This window comes from Sinocyclocheilus anshuiensis, unplaced genomic scaffold (genome assembly GCF_001515605.1).
Source record: "Sinocyclocheilus anshuiensis isolate Anshui unplaced genomic scaffold, SAMN03320099.WGS_v1.1 scaffold446, whole genome shotgun sequence".
In the NCBI taxonomy this organism is placed as follows: domain Eukaryota; kingdom Metazoa; phylum Chordata; class Actinopteri; order Cypriniformes; family Cyprinidae; genus Sinocyclocheilus; species Sinocyclocheilus anshuiensis.
The window spans coordinates 1,657,340-1,671,189 of record NW_015544247.1 but is presented as its reverse complement, the minus strand read 5'-3'; the positions used below and the strand labels follow the sequence as shown (position 1 = coordinate 1,671,189).

Genomic DNA, 13,850 nt, shown 5'->3' with positions numbered 1-13,850 from the left:
GTTCCCTTAGCGTCCTCCGACGCAGCGTCTCGTTCCCTCGAGGAACCATGGTTACATACGTAACCTGAGACGATTTTTGTAGAAATATCTACTGTAGATATTTCTACTGATTTAAATATCTATATCAGAAATAGCTACTGAACAGTTTCATGACCTTTTACAGGGCTAGTAATGTCAAACGATACATCTGTCAGCCCTGTTGCCTAATAGAAGAATATTTACAAAATTGTACTTTAATCATCTCCAAATTAGAAAAATGCATCTGAAACAATCAGACATGAACAACAAAATACACACAAAGATGAAGAACTCTTTGTCTTTAAGTTTTTCTTTTCTCCTCTCAGTCGTCCTGTGTGATTCTGTCTTTCAGATAGATCCCTCAGTAGATAGCATTGTCCTCTGTTCTAAATTTAGCCATTAGAAAGTCAAGCTAGAGAGTGAAACGCTCACCCACCAGGCTTTCCTATTTCTGTCCTCACATCCTCGGACAGTTATCATGATCAGGCTTTTTAGACTCTGTCCGGGTTCTGAGTGGTCCACTGGTTTACCTGCGACTACAGTTGCTGCTGGGTGTACATGCAGCTCTCACAGGGGACGTACAGGGGTCATGTGACAGGATATCAGACTCCATGATTTGTCTCTGGTGTTCTTCAGGTGGGCTGCTCCAGTGGAGGTGAACGGCCTGCTGGAGTTCTACACGCTGTACCAGTCTGCCTTAGGAGAAGAGCCGGTCGTCGTCTATAACAGCTCTGAGCTTTCTGAGGATTATACAGTGCGGAACCTCGTCCCTGGATCAACCTACTTGTTTCAAATAGCAGTGCGTTCCTGCTCACTCTTTCACCATACACACATCTAAATGAGAAAAGCAGAATATCATGTCATTGTGACTTTCAGTTAATATTGTCCTTAGTAAATTTATTAGAATGAGGCTTTAAATAGGCATATTGAATTTTGTATAAAATGAACATTGTTTGTCACTTCAGCACACAAACTTTTAACTTTCATTACTCACTGATTCAGACCTTTAAACATATCATACCAAAGACTTTCATTTGAATTTTTTTATTACTTTTTCATTAATTTATTTTTTTGTTTTAAGAAACTCATATTATTTCAATTTTATATCAATATAATTTTGAAAATCATATAAAAAACATGTATTATTTACATGCCAAAGAAACTAATAATCATTTAAATTATTACAGAATACCACCAGTTTTTTTTATTATTGTTATATTATTATTATTTATTTGTCATCTTATATCACTTTTTTATTTTGTTTTAATTATTATTTTTATACTCTACCTATATGTGGTTCTGCTATATTTTTCTTTTTGTCTGTTTAATTAATAACAAATTATATAAAATTATTGCACAATATAGAAGTCATTTTGAAGTGTGCTACCTTTTTAATATTTTCTGTGCTTATTTTTGAAAAAAAAAAAAATGCTGGGTATACATTCTAAAAAAAATCAGATTTGGAACAAGGTAAAATGTGTTAAAATCAGCATACAGACATAAAACTTTCTTACTGCCTGTTGCTTATATTATTTACACTGATTTGGATATATAGCAAGATAATCAACTTTGTAAATGTAATAATCATTTAAATTATTAGAGAATATAAAAATAAATTTTGCTTGTGTATTTATGTAGTATTTAGTATTAATACATACTTAGCAAGACTAGACTGGATCTGCTGAATTCTTTTCAATTTTTTTAGGGCTGATTTTAAGGGAATATCTCAGAATTCCCTTGATAAATGTGCTAAATGGAGCTGAGAGTACTACAGTCTTCTAATTCATCATCTAATTAACCAAATAAAAAAAATACACTTACAAGGAAGAGATATATGTAGAACTATTGCAGAGCTGTTTTCATTTAAAATCTTTTTAAAGCTTGTTTATATTTTATGTTTGACTGATGATGCCACTTAAAGTTTGTCTTTTGACCTGCAGGCTTGCTCGGGTGGGTGTACCCTCAGTGACCCAGCATCGCCCACACTGTGGAGAGTTCACCGGAGGAAGTGCCAGCCCCCAACATCCTGTCACTCTCCCCACATTCCCTCAATGTGTCCTGGACCCCACCCTCGGTAAGCTCAGCAGTGAGTGGGGTTAAAACTAGTGCCCGGCAAAGGTTAATTCATATTCCAAATGGCTGTTTAGTTAAGGGTGCTTCATGTTTAATGATGGGTTAGCACATAGAGAAGGGGACAGGAAAAGAGGAGCACTTTGTGTGGTGGTGTGACTGGGAGCGTGTGAGAGAGCGAGAGTGAGCGAAACAGAGGAAAGGAGGGTGCTGCGTTTTAAGTGGATGAAAAGTGCTCTCTTTTGACTGATGCTGTGAACTGCAGCTTTAGCAGCGGCTGGCAGGGCCGCAGCAGCAGCTTCATTCGCTCAGCCTGAGCACCGGATGGGGTCACCACTGCGGCCCCTGCATTTGAGAGCAGATGCAGATTAGGAGAAGTGCTTCTGGAATTAAATTCTTCACTTTTTGCATTTTGGTGAACATTAATTGCCATGCAGTTAGCATCTACTGTATTTAAAAGTATTAAGTAAGTATGTATTTATAATAATTTATATAAATTAGGTTGTTTTATGTAAAGAAAAACATTAGTTTACATAGTACAAAAAATATTAAATAAATTATTTACTATTTTTTGTTTATTTATCAGGGGTCATTTAGTGAACAAAAATTTTGATAGATAGATAGACAGACAGACAGACAGACAGACAGACAGATAGATAGATAGATAGATAGATAGATAGATAGATAGATAAATTAGATTAATTGATCATTTATTAATTTATTACAATATTCTACATATTTTTGAGGTGAAGTGTTGGTTTAGACAGTTAAAGGGCCTCTAATATGGTCTGATATATTCTGATATATGATAAAGTATATAAACTTTTTCAGAAATTGTGTGGAGAAATTATTAAAATGATTAAAAAGCATTGCCTATTATTATTAAATTACTATACTTAATTATACCTATTAATCGTCTGCAGATATAAACTGTAATTTTAGTCCAATTGATTCCAAATAAATTGTACAATAAATGATAAATGTTATAATAAATACTCCTGTAATAAATATTATATTATATGTTATAATTAAACATTATTAAGTAATGCACAATTGATTGAACACCAGATTATGTAGTTAAATTGTTCATTTAATTAATAATAATTTTTTTACATTGTATATTTTGAGGAATTTTCAAAGCTTTCCACATTTTCAAGTACTGTATTAAAAATAAAATAATTTTTTTAAATAAAAACTTGATCTTGTCTGAATGTTAAATGCTAAATGTTCAAATAAACATTTTAATGGCATGCTATTTTTTAAAACACAGAATTAGTGTGCATTAAATTAATGACACTTTCTGAAAAGTATGGATCAAATCTCCTTTTAGCAATGATTATAGAAAACACACAGCTTTTATTGTTTAATATATTTTCCATCTTAAGACCTACTCAGTGTATTATTATAAAATTGTTACAAATTCAAATTTAAATAAATGCACAAACATTAAGTATTTATTTCAGATATTATTATAATACATTAAATAAATATATTTGTGCATTTTTAGGCTTATTTAAAGCTCAGTGTAATTGTTCATATTATTTCGCTGTGCACTGGGCCAGGCTGAGTTGTCCTTCTTGAACCTTTTAACTGACCGGTCCATCTTGAGGGGTGTGTCCCGTGAGCAGCTATAAAGAGAGCAGGAGCAATATACGGCTGTGTTTACATGTTTTACAGCACTCTTTCCCTAATGGTCAGCTTTAACAGAGGGCTTTAAACAGAATGGCCAGTTTAGGGCATGTGAGGAAATCAGTGGAGCAAACAGTATTTGGGTATAAAAACGTGTCTTGGAATAAGGGTTCGTGATGGAGGGAGAATTTTAGCCTTCATAGCAGAAGTACAGTGAATGCCGCGTGTTCTTTTAGATTTTTAGCTATTAATGAATTTCTTTTTATTTTATTTTGGTTGATGTTTAGGTTATGTCCTTAAAGGCGATGTATGTTTGACTGTAGTCAACAATTATTTTGGTACTTTAGGGACATCTATTGCATTCTCGATTATGCAAGAGGTTTACATGTCTCACAACCTGTATTCCCATGTACGCAATCACACAGCTATCGCCCATATGCCAAACGTGTATTCATTTTCTCTTCACAGGTGTGATTAGCAGCTATGGTCTTTGGATGGATGGCATTCTGGTGCAGAATTCGTCCCTTATGGGCTTCGAGGTCGGTGATCTGTCCTCATGGAGCCTCCACAGCTTCCGTGTGCAGGCCTGCACGGCTCAGGGCTGCGCTCTGGGGCCCCTGGTGAGAGTCCACCACATTTACATTATGTTAATGCCTCCTCTGCGTGTCAGATGGCAGCTCAACATCATAAAGGTGATCGATTCACTCTGTTCAATAAAGCACCTTCTGCTCATGCTTGACATTTGGTATAAATGCCACTCTGGGCTGGTTACTGCTTTGATGGGCCATATTTGGGCATTTTTCCAATATGCGTGCAATATTTAGTCAAATGGCCAGTTCTGCAGACACAGCAAAAGTTGGAGCAAGCAGCGAGAGGTTGAGTGGCTGTGGTGTCGGTGTATGAAGTATCTGATCATTTAGTGGACAGATGGTGGGGGAAAAAGTGCAGGCTGTGATTTTTATTTATTTAAAATTTTTGGTTTGTTTTGTTTTTTATTAAAATAATGTCTCTTAACGCTATCTCAAAGTATGGAATTTTAAGTGAGTTTAATATAAAATTTCAGTTCAGACAGTGTGAATTTTGGCTTCAACCTACACTACTATTTAAGTTATGGGTCAAGATTTTTTAAAATGATTTTGAAATGTCTATTTTGCTTATTAAGGCTGCACTTGATCAAATGTACAGTAAAAAAAGTATTTTATGATCACAAAAGTAAAATATTATTAACATTTAAAATAACCTTTTTATATTTTTTTAGGATTTTGTTGAGAAATATAAAGTTAATTAAAAAAAAAAATTTTTGTAACAATGTGAAAATCTTTGCTGTTACTTTTGATCAATTTAATGTGTCTTTGCTGAATAAAATTATTAATTTAATTTAAAACAACAACAAAAAATGTTACTGATCCCAAACCTTTGAACAGTTTATTTTACTACAGTAATGTGATTTTTTTCAAGTTAATTGCAATATTTAACTAAACCCGTTTTGTTTTGTTTTTGTTCTTTTTCATTTTGTTTCACATGGACTATTGTAATGTCAGTAGAAAAACAAAATTATTTCATACAGAGATCTAATTATTACATTTTGATTGAACAAAGACAAACTATTTTTGACTAACATGCACTGATGAATAGAAAGTAAATAGGGTCATAATAATGCATTTCATAGATATAATATTTGCACTAAATTTACTTAAATGTTCCTAAGCTATGTTGCTTTATATTGCTATGCTGCTAATCTTCAGGTTCTAGTGTTATATATTAGGGATGCACCCGGTATCGGGCCCGATACTGAGCTCCTGTACTCATACTCGTTAAAATGCCCCGATACCAAATGCCGATACCACACAGCATGTGATCAGCGCCATATTCAGACAAAGAAACACCGACAACAGAACAACAGACAGCAGAATGGAGTTAAGGATGTCTACTACGAAGTATATGTATGCAATGAATATAACGTTAAACATTCAGTATTAACGCCTGTATAGCTGATGTGCGCGAGCTGATAAACAAAGCACGCACAATATTGGTATCGGTACTCGGTATTGGCAAGTACCAAAAATAAAAGTATCGGTATCGGGCGAGTACTGGAAGTGGTATCGGTGCATCCCTATTATATATGTGTGTGTGTGTGCCTGGGTATCGCATGTCTATACATGTGTGAGTTGTTTAAACTAGACATCAGTGCTTAATTTCGTTCCAGCTCATGTGTCATGTTTTGGGATGACAATAAAAATCCTTGAAATACTTAAACATCCTTGAATCCTTTCGATTTCATGCTGACTTTGAGTAAAACTAAATGCTTAATTCTACTTTTAAGCAGACATGACCTTTCTTTCTGTTGTCAGGTGGAAGGCAGGACTTCAGAGATGCTTCCCGCTGGTCACGTGACCCTGTATGTCCTCAGCGAGACTCCACATTCAGTGTGAGGCAAGTGGGAGGCCCCAGCTAAACCCAACAGCAACCTGACCTACACAGTCCTCTTCACTGGGCCAGGTAAATCAAACTTAACTGCTCCCTTCAGCCCTCCACATCCCCCCTCAGTTCCTTCGAGTAAACGCAACACTGCCTCCCTGCATGCTGCCTCTGCTGCTTGTATTGACTTGTACAGTTTTCCCTTTGTTTGTTTACAAACAAAAATGCTGAAAGGTCAGCGAACCTTAGCACACCCTGCTTGCACGGTAATGGGCTTAAATGAATTGTTGTCGGCCTCCATTTTGCTCAGGCTGGCTGCTGGGTGCTATCGCGGGCCAGAAGGGCTGTGGGAGGACACCCGCGATCTTCTCCTCTCGTTCTTCACTGGATGAAAGCGGACAGGTTTGCTAAAAAGCGTAATGGCACGCTCAAAAGGAATCTCCCACTGCTTGCCGCCTTGATCTCTGCTGGAGCTTCCCTTATGCTGGTTAGAGGATAAACGTTTGCCGTAATGAGTGGGTGAGGGTGCAAACACACTCTTTGTGAAGCTCATGAATTACTTCTTCTATGGTTCTATGGAGGTACGGAAATGCAGATGCGGATGCTTGTCAAACACATTACAAGTGTGCTTTCATGTTGTACAGTACATACTGAACATGCATTCTTAAAGGGGTCATAGGATGCTACATGCACATTTACAAGTTGTTTGAACTGAATGTGTGGTGGCAGTGTGTACACAACCACCCTATAATGATAAAAATCCACCCAGTGGTTTTTTCTTAATCTGGTTAAATGTTTTCCCCTCTCTCAAATCGAGCCGATCTCAGATGTCTGTCTGTGTGATGTCACACAGACAGGCCCCTCCCATGATAGTTTGATTGACAGTAGCGTTTCAGCACAGACTGGACTGGTGTCTTACCTTAGACCCGCCCTGAGTGAGCTGTCATCAGTCCTCCATTGTTTCACCGCTGGAGCAGATGTAGACAAGAATGACTCCTAAACGATTGAGGTGTTCTGTTGTTGGATGTAATTATGAACATAGCAGTCGTCATTTACTCCCGACATCTGAGCCGCTGAACTTGCAGTGGATTACATTGTTTCTGAAGGGAATGTGCCCCCGATCTACATAAATGCATCTATGTTCGCGCAAATCATTCGTGATCCAGCTTCACCTACAGCAGAAGTGAGTGTAAGGTTTTTTTAATGAATCTTTGCAAATCGCCTTTCCTAATAATGTGCTAATTAGCAAGTTTCACGATGAATGCGGCTAAAGTAAACAGTCTCTCTGAGAGCAGCTCGGAAGAGAGGGGCGGGGTCAGCAGAGCTCATTAACATTTAAAGGAAAATGCTACAAAAATGGCTTGATCTGAAAAGAGCTGTTTTTGACAGGGTAAAAAAGGTGTTTTTTTACACTACCATTGAGAAATTTTAACCAAACTATGTTACAGACTTTTCATTAAGACCCTAAAGAATCATATCAACTTGTGGAAAATGGACATCCTATGACCCCTTTAATGTATGTGTTATTGGATATATAGCTTTACTGGGGCCATTATCAAATGGTTAGTACTATTGAGCTGTGGTGCTCATGCAAGTAATGCGAGTTCGATCCCAGCTCACAACATTTCCAAATCCGGTTAAAGTGGCAAAAGGCCATAAATATACATTAACATTTAAAAGTTTGGGGTCAGTTAAATAATGCAATACTTTTCTTCAGCACAGATGCATTAAATTGATCAAAAGTAAATGCATTTAATTTTGTTCTTTTGAACTTTGTATTCTTCAAAGAATCCTGAGAAAGAATCATGGTTTCTATGAAATATTAAGCAGCACAACTGTTTTCAACATAGATAATAATAAGGAACATTTCTTGAGCATGAAATCTCAGGATATTAAAATGATTTCTGAAGGATCATGTGACACTGAAGACTGGAGTAATGTTTGCTTAAAAATCAGTTTTCACTGGAATAAATTACATTTTAACATGTATTCAAAAAATTAAATCGTAGTAGTATTTCACATTATTACTGTTTTTTTTTGGTATTTTTGATCAAATAAGTGCAGTGTTTGTGAGCATAAGTGAGTTCATTTAAAAACATTTTAAAAATCATACTAACCACATACTTTTGAATGGCAGTGTGTATAAAAAGAGCATACAACTAAACCTTTTTCCTTTATTGCTCCATAGGGCTGATTTTATCTATTTTTAAGATTCAATTTGCATTCATATACTGTCAGTATGTGAATGAATTGAGTGTAATGCTGAACCCTGTGTCCCCTGTTCTTTCTTTCACATATCCTGCTGGTAGGCATCCAAAACTCTGTGTATTCCTGGTCAAAGTCCAGCCAGTCTCAGATGAAAAGACTGACCTGCACCTCTATGTGTCAGCACTTCTTTTTGTCTGCCAGGCCAATAGAATAGATTGTCTCTCTCCATTAATCAAGAGTTCATCTGTACAGCTTACAGATTCTACACATTTAATCCTGCCAACAGACCTGTGTGTGCGTGTTACAGTATGTGTGTTTCACTATAGCCTACCTAAATGAATACATTGACATTTTTATACCGCATAATCGTCCACCATCAGCAAATTATAACCCATAATGTGCTTGTTTGTGAAAAATCAAAACAAAACAGAGGTTGATTCTCAGACCGCCATATTACTCCGTCAGCATCTAATTAAGCTGAGCTCACCTGATCGTTAATATTTGCGAGAGATCACTTACAAAGCAATCAGCCGGCCGCTTTGATGGACGCAGGCCTTACTGCTTATACACTTCTGCTGTTAGTATGGATAAATAAGAATCAAATTTGTCAGAGATTTGCCATTCAGCTGTCGTTTTTTTTTCTTTGTGTCATTGACTTATATACTGCTGAATATATAACTTAATATACCAGCCGTTTGCTACTCTCAGGTTGAAGGTAAATGTATTATTATTATGAATATTTCTATTCAGTTCAGTTTAATTTTTATTGTTTAGTATTTATTGTAGTATTTATTTCATTGTGAGTTCACAATGGCTTAGAACTGATTAAGACAATTGTGTTTTCCGATATGATTTTTTTTTTTTTTTTTTTTTTTTGAAAATGAAAATTTTTTCATCATTTACTCACCCTCATGTTGTTCCAAACCTGTATCTGTTTCTTTCTTTTGTTGAATTTTGAAGAATGTTGTTGTTCAACCAGTTGACGGTAGCCATTGACTTCAATTCCGGTTTTATTTTTTTTTTTTTTTTTTTTTATGAAAATGAAAATTTTGTCATCATTTACTCAGCCTCATGTCGTTTCAAACCTGTATGCATTTCTTTCTTATGTTGAACATAAAAGAAGATATTTTGAAGAATGCTGGTAATCAAGCGGTTGTTGGTCCCCATTGACTTCCATAGTATTTCTTTCACCTACTATGGAAGTCAATGGGGACCAAGATATTTTGAAGAATGCTGGTAATCAAGCAGTTGATGTTCCCCATTGACTTCTATAGTATTTCTCAATGGGGACCAACAACGATTTGGTTCTCCAAAATATCTTATTTTGTGTTCAACATAAGAAAGAAACTTATACAGGTTTGGAACAACATGAGGGTGAGTAAATGATGGCAGCATTTTCATTTTGGGGTGAACTATTTCTTTAGTGCAGTATTTAATGATCAGGCACAATTAATTAAGGTCCCCCTGTAGTGAAAATCAAGTTTTTTATGTTGTTTATTTGTCAATGTGGTGTTTTTAATATGCTTTTAGACAAACCATGTGCCAATCCATTAATCAACACCATTGCTGAGTATTGCTCCTTAAAACTGTAGTTTCCCAATGGCAGTCCCAGAAATGCGGTTTGAAACAGCCCTCGGTTTGCTACGTCACACGTTTTGCTACGTCACAATCCAATAACCAATCACGTCAAGGGATTGCTTCCTATTACTAGCATGCAAAATATACCAATACCAGCACAAAACCAAAAATAAATTAGAGCAAAAAAACCATGAACCTGTGGTTTAATGTGAATTTAGAACTGCTAACTTGCATTATAACCCGTGGCAACAGTGTAAAAGTAGCCGGGAGTCAGCCCCACCTCTCCAGCATCGGTGTCTGCACTTCACACGCGTATGCTCGCGGGCGCGAATCACAAACGGCTGCATTGGAGTCTTCGATGAGAAAATTATTTTCACAAGAAAAAACATTTAAATATGTAATTTGTTATGATCAAAGATACGTTTTAAGGGATTATATATATTATTTTTTTTTTAATTAAGAGTGCAAAACATACAACATACGGTGCACACAAAACACAAAAACAGCAGTAGAACAGCAATGATAATAACAGCAATGAAAATAAACAGCAATGACAATCTGAATAATAGTAGTAGTATTTAAGTAGTACTAGCATGCATAATAATAATAATAATACTAAAGATGGTGATGATAATAATACCTTGTGATGACGGCAACAGTAATATCAATAATAATAAAAGTAATGATAATAATAATAATAATGTAATAACAATCGTAATAATAATAATGTAATAATGACACATACCCAACACATACCACACCTATTCTAGCTTCTGTGCCAAGGTTTTTTTTTTTTTTTCCTTCCAATTCACGGTAAGATTACTATATGTATATGTATGTATGCCTAAGCTGATGTGGTGCATTAAAATCAGCATGCGGTGCATTAAAAACATGTGTGGTATATGTTGGGTGCAGATTTGATTTAGTTATATTTATATATTTTAGGTATATATATTTAGTGTTATGATCTTCATTAAACCATTACCGTTAAGGGATTAAATATTTGACTACAGGGGGACTTTAAACTCTTGAGAACAAAATATTGTAAAGAACTTCATTGGTCAATGGCACATAAAGTATGAAGACATTTTCAAACAAGCTACTTTAAATTGTATATTATACTTAAATAGACGGCAACTTTGATGGACACAGGCCTTACTTTGTATACTTCTGCTTCTCATATGAATAAGTATCCGTTGCCATTCACCCGTAGTTTTCTTTCCTTGTATCATTGAGTTGTATACTGCTGAATCTGTAACTTAATATACAAGCGGTTTGCTATGGATCCTCTCAGCTTGCAGGCCAATCTGAGGTAGTGTGCAGCCCATCCAGACTTAAAAGTAGCTATCTGACAAGCAGGACGAGCAGCTTACGGACTCAAGATTGTAATCTCCTAGTACAAGCAGATGGAAGTGACCTCTCACAAAGGCAGCCACGTCCCCCCTCTCATAGAGCAAGAGCTTTGAAGTATTCTTCTGAGCAGAAAGAGTAAGATTATGATGTGCAGGGGGATTGATTTGAGAGAGCGAGATCACTGCCAGTGGACTCTTCCAACCAAACTCCTGTTTTCCCTTTGCCTTGCCACGCACGCATTTGTTGTTTTTACTTTCACAACGCTACCTCTGATGGAGATGATAGCTTACGTTGAGTGTAAAGTAGTATTTTTATGCTTTTTCTTGGTTTCTTTGATTATATCATTGGCTCCAGAGGGTTCAGCACTGTTTATTTTTGTATTATCGTGGAGTGTGTTGTTCGAGATGGGAGGGTTTGTTCGCGCCAGGCTAGCAGGGTCAGATCCACAGGCGTCTCACTCTCTCTCGCTCTCTGTCTTTTGTGCCAGGAGAGAAGAAGTTTAAGCGATTTCTCCCAGTGGATTGCTGGAGAATTTATCGGTGGGTGGCTGGCTATCACAGATTAAGGGAAATGTCGATCAGTAATGACCCCTCTACATGTTAGTATTGCAGTAAAGCCAAGCTTTTATGTCAAAAAAATCGGAGCGGGGGCTATTACACATGACAGGGGTGATCAAGGGACTGTGGACCGATGCTAGCATTATTAAATATTGACTACTCTTGTGATTTATGTAGAGCTTCAGGGAAAAAGTGACTTTTTAACCGTTATATATTCTTTAGTCTCCAAACCCTTCCATTTATCTCTTTGTGGAAATAAAGTGAGTTTTGGCTGCACATTTCTTACTCCCACAATTATAAGATTTGACTAAAAAAAAGGCTGAGCTAGTTGTAGATGACAGAGAATGATTCTTTGAGGGCATGGAGCTCAGATAAATTCATTAAGCATGTTTATTTTTGCTTAAACAGGTAAGTTCTGAGTGTTTTTTTCTTCCACTTGCAGAGTAATGTAAAACGTCAGCTAAAGATTTAAGCAATGGGGGAGAGATACATTTGTAGGCTTCCAGTCATTGTGGCAATTCATGCCTATTGATTTCTTTATGATGCTGCATTTCCATCCCTTTAGATGGGGAAAGGGTGGAGGTTATGGACTCAGCCTGCACACACATCTCCCTTCTTCCTCTTCCTGTGAAGGTAGAAGTCTTATCTGGTCCAGAGGAGAGGTGAGAACTTGGGGAATTAATTCCCTTTTAATTTGCAAGCAGGGCTGTATATCCTGCGGTCGATTGCATTACAGTAAGTGGTGGTGGCTGGGGACTTGGAGGCTTGGCTCTTGACCTCTTGGTTAATGTGCACACATGCATGGGTCTGACTGAAAGCATTACAGCCAATGAGTGGGAGTGTTGAGAGATGTGTTTGAATTTCTGTGGTGGTAATGTGCTGTAAGTAAAAATTATGGAGCCTTATCTTTAGCATGTACTGAACTAGAGTCGCGATGTAATGGAAGAAGTAACAGATCTTTTCTTCTGTATTGTCACACATGAATGTATGAAATGTAGGGCAGGAAAGAAACGTTCACAAAAATATTAGTAACAGGAAAAAATTAAAATAATGACTGTTTTCAAACAGTTCTCCCAACCACCCATCTGCCATAGGCCAAACAAGCAGATAGCCCCATCTCCAAGGTCACGCCATTGCTGTTTGAGCATTTCAGTCATCCTGACAACAGCAACACTGGCTCAAGCAAAGTTTTTGGGTGAATAAACTAATATTTGACTGACTTACAGTTGTATCTGCATATTAAAGGGGTCATATGATGCTTTTTTAAAGATCATTATTTTGTGTATTCGGTGTAACAGAATATGTTGACATGCTTTAATGTTCAAAAAACACATTATTTTTCAAATACTGTACATTATTGTAGGTCCTATATGCCCCGCCACAGCTTGTAACACTCCAAAGAGAAAGGAAAACTTGAAATCGCATCATATGACCCCTTTAAAAGGATAGTTAACCCGAAAATGAAAATTCTGTCATTAATTATTCACCTACAAGTCGTTCCAAACCTGTAAGTAATACTGTACTGTATATACTGGTATCGGTATCCCCAACATGGACGAAATCCTCCAGCGGCTCACCGAGGTTAGCATCCACCAGCAACAAATCATTGAGCACCTCGCCACCCGTCAAGGGAAGACAGAGCAGGAGCTCGTAGCCCTGCATGCCGCCGCCATTCAACGTGTTCCGCTGCCGGACCCCCGAGCCCTCATGATGACATAGAAGCCTTCTTACAAATGTTCGAAGCGACGGCCACCTTGGAAGGGTGGCATCAGGATGACTGGGCACGGGTGCTGGCTCCCCTGCTGACGGGCGAAGGGCAGCGTGCATACTTCACTCTTCCCGCTGCTCCCGCCGATCAATATAAGGAGGTCAAGAAGGAAATCCTAGCCCGCCTGGGGTTATCCCCTATCTGTGCCACCCAGCACTTCCACGAGCGGGAATATAAGCCCCGTCTGCCTGCCCGTGCCCAGGCCGCCGAACTCACGCGACTCGCGCAGCACTGGCTGCTGGAGGGGGCTC

At 37.3% G+C, this 13,850-nt stretch overlaps 1 pseudogene; it reads left to right on the top strand.

Moving 5' to 3' along the window:
• Nucleotides 1–13,850, top strand: part of LOC107697660 (usherin-like) — a 241,341-nt pseudogene that overhangs the window by 108,660 nt on the left and 118,831 nt on the right.